The sequence below is a fragment of the Mastomys coucha genome, unplaced genomic scaffold (genome assembly GCF_008632895.1).
Source record: "Mastomys coucha isolate ucsf_1 unplaced genomic scaffold, UCSF_Mcou_1 pScaffold7, whole genome shotgun sequence".
NCBI classification, from domain to species: Eukaryota; Metazoa; Chordata; class Mammalia; order Rodentia; family Muridae; genus Mastomys; species Mastomys coucha.
The window spans coordinates 32,926,233-32,933,482 of record NW_022196913.1 but is presented as its reverse complement, the minus strand read 5'-3'; the positions used below and the strand labels follow the sequence as shown (position 1 = coordinate 32,933,482).

Genomic DNA, 7,250 nt, shown 5'->3' with positions numbered 1-7,250 from the left:
CTCCATCCCTCCTTCCCTCCCTCCTACCCCTTCTCCCTTGCTCCGTCCTACACCCTCTCCCTGTTTGTACTTTATTTTTTTAATTATCTTTTAAAATTTAAATTTATTTTATTTGATATGGATGGGTGCTTTGCCTGTGTACCATATGCATGCCTGGTACTTAGGTAGGGCAGAGGAGGTGGTCAGATTTCCTGAAACTGACATCACAGATAAATTGTCAGCCACTATGTGGGTGCTGGAATTTGAACTTGGGTCCTCTGAAAGTGCTCTTAACTTTGGAGTTATCTCTCCAGCCCTATTTTCTATGATGATGATCACTGACAATGATGATGACGACAATGATGGCAACAGAATTTCAGGTAGCTTAGGTTGGCCTTTAGTGCAGGATATAGCTGTGGATGACTTTGAACTTCTGATCTTCCCACCTCTTCTTCCTGAGTTCTAGGACTAGGTGTTCACTACCACACCTGTACATCCTTTGTTAGACCATGAGTTCTATGATAGCCTGGGATATATGAGACTATCCTGTCTTAAAAATAGGATGGGTTTGTCTGCAGAGATAACTAACAACAACAACAACAACAACAACAACAAACCAAGCAAACAAGAAAAAACTTGTATGGTGCATGCTTGGAAATCTTGTGCCAGGGAGTCAGAACCAAGAGGATTCATGGAGCTTCTCTGGCAACCATTTTGGGTCAATTAGCCTTGTCCCAGAAGAGGTGGATGGTGGTTTCTAAAGATGATGTTAGGGCTGGAGAGATGGCTTAGTGGTTAAGAGCACTGACTGCTCTTCCAGAGGTCCCAAGTTCAATTCCCAGCAACCACATGGTAGCTCACAACTACCTCTAATGGGGTCTCATGCCCTCTTTGGGTATGTCTGAAGACAGTAACTACAGTGTACTCATATACATAAAATAAAATAATCTAAAAATAAAAGATGACATTAGAGGTTGTCCCCTGGCCTCTGTAAGCATTCACACATACATGATTAACACGTGCACATATACGTCTTAAAATATACATCTTAAAAGTAAGATTTCTGAAGCTGAGGCAGTGCTAGCCTGTTGTCCATATAATTTTTAATCTTTAACAAAATCTATAGCTCAAAAGAGATTTATTTTGTTTTGTACCAAGTGGGCTTTGGCCTTCACAGTCTTGACATACACAGTCACTCTTTTTAACTTGGCATCCACAAGACAGTAGAAGGACTCAAGTGTGGGAAGACATCCTTCATCTGCCTGAATTCCAGCCTCCTGGCAGATCAAGTTTTCTAACTTACAGAACTGAAAACATCTTTTGTGGTTTGAGGAAAGGAATTGAAATGACGTCATGGTTTATGTTTAGAACGTGTGTGAATCAGCTCTTTATCTGAAGACTGTTTTCTCTGTGTGTGTTGGGGGGGCGGGGGGGGGGGAAGGTCCCGTATGCTTGCCCAGATTTTGTTTTCTAGGACCTTAGAACAATGGCTTATGCAGAGCCAGTGGTTAGTGAGTAAGAGTCGATGAATTGATGCATAAAGGAATATGTTCCTCAATGAATAAAGGAATAATTTTCTCAAATTTCCCTTTTTATTTAATGACAGCCATTGCTCTCACCTTAGTTACTGAAAACTTCTGCTAAAGCCATTTTGATCCACTTGGTTAATCTTGCATACAATCCGTTTGTGTTTGTTTTGTCCTATTTGGACAAAATTTTGCCAAGAGTCTACCTTTCCAATCAGATAAGGGACATCAGCTCTTATTAGCAAGGACCAGCTCAAAAGCCCAAGCCTTCAAAGTTGTGCACTCAGTGGGTGACCCATCCACATAGTCATGCTTCTTTGTATGTCTATGTGTAAGAATTAGTACATTGTGTGCACGAGAGGCCTGAGGTGTCTTCTATCAGGTGTCTTCTTCAGTTCCTTCCATCGTACCTTTTCAGATGAGGTTTCTCATTGAACCTGGCGCTTAATGATAGAGCAAGACTGGCTGGCTGGTGAGCCCCAGGGACCCTCCTGCCCCTCACTCCCACCCCATCCCCAAGGATTATGGGCTTTGGCTGCTTCATCTGTTTTTTTCTGTGAGTGCGTGGGGATCCAAAAATAGGTCCTGTGTGCCCTGTGTCCCCAAACCCTGGCTGGGTTGATGAGGGACTGAAGAGAGAAGAGGCACACAGGCTCATGGACAGAAAAGCTGGGCTCTGGTAGGCCACGCGTATCCTAATGGAGACACACCACCATGAAACTCAGCGTGTTTATTTTATACGTCTGAATTGAGGAGGTGGCTTTGTGATTAATGGCTGAACAAGGAGACAGGTTTAGCTAATCTCGGTAGGGGATCCTGTAGGTGAACAGTCTCAGGCCGCAGTCATCCTGAGAGGAAGAAGCTGTGGTTGCTAATTTCTGTACATACTGTCAGCATCAGTACTTGAACCAGAGGAAGTCTTTTCCAGCTCTCTGAGCCTCACACAGGGAAGGCTTTGCCTCTCCCGTGGATCTGACTCATTGAAGTTCTTGACATGATTTTACCAGGTCAAGAATGAACACTCAATCTGGGCTTTCTTGGTTTACTCACTCCAGCTTGCACGGCAAGGACTTTCGTGTCTGACTGAGCCTTCACACAGAACTCTTAAGGTAGGTCTTCTTGCCGCTGGCAATCATTAGCTTGCAGCCAGATCCCTTTGTAGTGCTTGGTGTGCCCAGAGGCTTGATGTCTTTGCATGCCCTGTGTACTATTTATGACAAAGTGGTGGGTGTGGAAGCCGCATGCATAATCATAGAGGATGCTTTATCCATTTGGACCAGAACACCCTAGGCAGACAGATTACAGCATCTTGATGTCCTGTTGGTGGCAATGGAGGTGAATAGGAGACAGCTGGACTTGGAGTAGACAGCCAGTGAGGAATACAGGCTCTGAGCTGAACTGTGGGGAACCTTCATTTTTACAACAAGATGGCGTACTTTTTTGGGTTTTATTATTATTGTTGTTGTTGTTGTTGTTGTTGTTGTTGTTATTGTTATTATTATTATTGTTATTATTATTATTTTGGTGCGCTTTCTCTACATCAATAGGGTGCTCCAATGAAGAATTCTTAGCTTCTCACTTCTGCAACATCTTTGCTTTGATGTAAATTCCTGAAGCAGCAAATGCCTCATGCTCTTATCAAAAGAGAGAAGAGAGAGCCCAACCCCACCCCGTGCTGTATTTAGGACGCTGTTGAAGGCCTAGTTGGGCTGCAGCTTCAGATCATCTGTGTCTCTCTGTGTGTGGTGCTGTGTTAGATTCGCTGAGTATCTTAACTGTGGATTGTGACTTCAGAAATGTCGTTTTGTAAATTCAGCAAGAAGAAGAGGAGGAGGAGGAAGAGAGCCTGAAGACATGGAGAGAGATCCTGGACAGCTCAATAGTTGTGATTACTATGTGCATTTCTGGCTCCCACGTATCTGCCTGTTCTCCCTGACATCTGTTATTAAGAGATTGAGTTTATTGAAATATCAGCGTTCATTGGCCTCCTGGTCATATCAAGCTCTGCAGTCTAAGGAGCAAAAGATTCCCTAATGGATCTTTTTCAGTTCTGAAGAAGTGCTGAGTATAAAAATAATAATTCATGGTACAGTATGTTCTTCTATCCACTGGGGAGGTACAGGTGCGATTCCAAAGCATAGCCACAGATAAGAACATCTACAGCCGTTTGTTAAAAGGCCAGAAGACTCTTAGTTTCCATCCTGGATGGTGGCTGTTACAAGGTGTAATCTGGCTGTCCTGGTTGTTACCTTATCCAAACCTTTCATTTGAAAGTCATTGATAAAATCGCTTTGAGACACCTTCCCAGATCAACACACAGAGAAGGAATTTCCACACATACCTCCACCCCCTTCCTTTCTACTTTTGAAATAGGGTCTTAACTCTACAACTCTGGTTATAAATTGGAACTTGAGGCTTGGGCCATGCTGGCCTTGAACTTCCACTAATCCTCCTGCCTCCGCCTCTCCACAGTGGTGCAATTACAGGCTTGTGCTACTACACCTCACCCTTAGGGGAAGAGTTTGAAGTTTTGTTTCTTCATGAACAGAGTTTAATCATAGGGGTTGCTGGATTTTATGAATGACAGTGTGTAAGACTGGAGTGTCAGGATGAAGACTGAGATGAGGGAAGATTCAAACTGGTAGTAACTTTTAGAAGCAACCTGGGTGAAAAGGACATTCAAGCAGTAGGATATGACCAGTTATGTCATCCTGAGTGAGCCCCCTCAGCCACCAGTGAGATAGTTACAGAGAGCCTGGACCTAATGGATAGTAGGCATTGGAAATGTCTGATGTCGTTATCTTGTGTGTGAATCGCTCATAGGGTCAAGCAGTAATTCCCATCAGCGTCTTGACTTGTCTGGCCAATTAAGTAGACATGTCTCTGCAGTGGAAGCCTATTAAGTGGATAGGGTTGGGTTCTGCTGGTATAATTACAAGTAAGAACAGTTCACCATCCATCTTTTAGTTTTGTCCAAATAAACAAATACATATCCTAAGTAGAGGAAAGTCAAGAGTGAGCAGACAAAAACACATACCTCTTCCTTACACTGAATGCACGTCCGTGTTAATACGTGGGTAGGTATCCCGGGATTCATTTCCTTCTGTGGAAGCTGAGGCTTATCTGAAGTAACCTTGCAGCCAAACATTAGCTACAGACCTGTAGAGGATCTATGGAGCTGGAATACAAAAAGCACATGTAATAATTAATATAGCAACAGCTAAAAGCGCCTGAGGTCAGTAGTTGCTACATCTATACTGCATGTAAACAAAGTATTAGCCAAAATGACTTTCAGAGGGCCCTAATTACATCTGTTTTAATTTAATTTAGACTGATTTAATGATACTTTTTTTTATATGAATTCGCTTCATAGTAACTACGTTGATTGCAATTTCCTTTCTTTGAAAAGAGTGCACAAGAAAGAGACGGGACCATTTTAAGTTTATTTTAATGACTTAGTTTGGTGACTTCACATAACTAAAGCCATGATGTCTTACCACAGGCCTAGAGTCTCCAAGTCAGTAATTTAAGCCTCATTTCGTCTTTGTCTCCATTTTTATATAGGAGATTCTCCTACACTGAGGGACACAAATCTCACTGGCGGATCGCTTCAGTTTTAACAAACACACACACTTGTGTAGCCAGGGCTTCCTTCCCATCAGGATGGAGAAGCTAACCATTTTCGTGGCTGGTAAAGTTAGTCACTGCCTTCCTATTCCCAAAGGCAGACAATGTTCTGATCTGTTTTGTTTTCTTAGGGTGGATTTGTCTGCATTAAAACTTCATGCACATGTGAGTGCTAAAAGGGACTGACTCTCTTGCTTAAGGCTTCTTTTCATTCATAAAGTTAACTTTAATTAGTCACTCTCATGGCACTACGTAGATACTAGCAACTATGGGCAAACCAATCGTGGAGAAAACGAATGGGTTTTAAAAAATAGATACAGTTAATACATTATTATTATTTTATTTTTATTATTATTTTAAGTATACTTGATGACAGAGGTGAGAGGACATCTTTTTGAGAGCGGGCTTCCTTTCTCCATCTTGGTTTCCTAGAATGAGGCTCAGGTTTATGACGCTAACTCAGTAAAAACTTCTACCCTTATTTTTTTGAACTAGCTAAGTTTGCAGATACTTGTTATTGATCTTATTTTTCCTGATATATTAATAAATGTGGTGTTGTAAGACATAATACAATAGAGCCATTGCCCCGGTGTTCTCAAGGTTGACATTTCACAAGACTCAAGTATAGGTACTGATATGTTTGCTGATCTTCCTCAGCTTTCTAGTTTAACCTCTGTGTGTGTGTGTGTGTGTAACTGTCATATTTTGCAGGTTGTATTTTTAACATCACTGTGAATATGTTAAAATATGTAAGTACTGCGGTTTCCTTTCTGTTGTACTGTGACAGCGACACCCACCTCCTCCCTCCACTCTCTTCTCCGCTTCTGCAGACACTAATTGGTTCTCTGTATCCAAAATCTTTACATACATAAATGGAATCACATAGTTCTTTGGCGGTTATGTTTTTAAGATCTTTCCAGTTCCCCAGGTTATCCATTCTCCTTATTGCAGAGGACCGTATTATGGCTTGAGGGACCATAGCTGGTGTCACCATCCACTTGGTGAAGGTATCTAGACTGTTGGCAAACCTTGGCTATTATGAATAAAGCTGTGATGAACATTTGTATGCAGGTTTTGATGTGGACATAGTTCTTGTTGCTCTGCAATGAATGCCCAAGAATAAAATTACTTAATCAAATGGTAACTGTGTATTTAATTTCATAAGAACCTGCCACATCATTTTCAAGAGTATCTGTGTTCTCTTATACTTCTACCAGCCATCTTTCTGTAATCTGCCTTCTGCGCATGCTTATTAGCATTTTGTATCCTGCCCCCCCCCACTCTCTATTGCTCTCTCATTCTGTATTTTTATGAAGGTGAAGTAATATGTCATTATAGACTTGATCTGCATTTCCCCGATAGCTACTAGTGAGCATATTTAACGGTAGGATATTTACAGTGACACTTCTTAAATCTCAGCTCATGTAATTGATTGGGTTTGGGAAAATTTGGCAACAGTAAAAGGTTTCTGAATGTGTGATGGCCATGAACTTTAAAATATCAAACCTGTGACAAATCAGAGGTGTCCCTGGCAGTGCTTGCTGGAACTGTATCACATGGTCTCACTGTAGCCTTGACTCTGAACACATGGTATGTACACTTCTACTGACTATGCAGAAACACAATGTCACACCACTGGATATAGTGAAACACATCAGCCCAGGTTCAAGGCTGTATTTATAAATTCAGTGTATGCGTGTATGTAATATACATATAACATATAAATATTTATTTGCATATTATGTTTGCAGAATTGCATATATTTTCTGCTCTTATAGAAACATAATGGTTTAATTACAGAAGACAAATACTTAGTATCTTCCTATTAAATATCAAATTAGTATGTTTTTGGATTGTATTATGTTAAGGATACCCATCTCATTAGTATAGGAATTTGTTTTCATTGCTAATAAGCGGTAAAATTGTATATATACCTTTGTTTTTTATTAGTTTTCCATTTAATTTTATTTATTTATATTCTATTTTTATTATTACCTTATATTTTTATTTTAAACCTTATTATATAAGTTGTTGCAAATAAAAATAGTCACATAATATAGTATCTTTATGATTTATCATCAGTTTTTTGCTTTATTTACTTTTTTTTTTTTTTTTTTT

The 7,250-nt window shown here is 40.4% G+C and overlaps 1 protein-coding gene across 14 annotated transcripts in view; it reads left to right on the top strand.

Moving 5' to 3' along the window:
- LOC116082704 (protein TMA23-like) overlaps positions 1–7,250 on the top strand; it is a 414,563-nt gene that overhangs the window by 130,894 nt on the left and 276,419 nt on the right. For 2 of the 14 annotated variants that reach the window (XM_031359594.1, XM_031359588.1), the window contains exon 4: positions 2,561–2,614. The exons of the other annotated variants lie outside the window; for them this stretch is intronic. The gene's annotated coding sequence lies outside the window, so the exon portion shown is untranslated. The remainder of the gene's footprint in view (positions 1–2,560; positions 2,615–7,250) is intronic. 14 annotated transcript variants of the gene reach the window in all.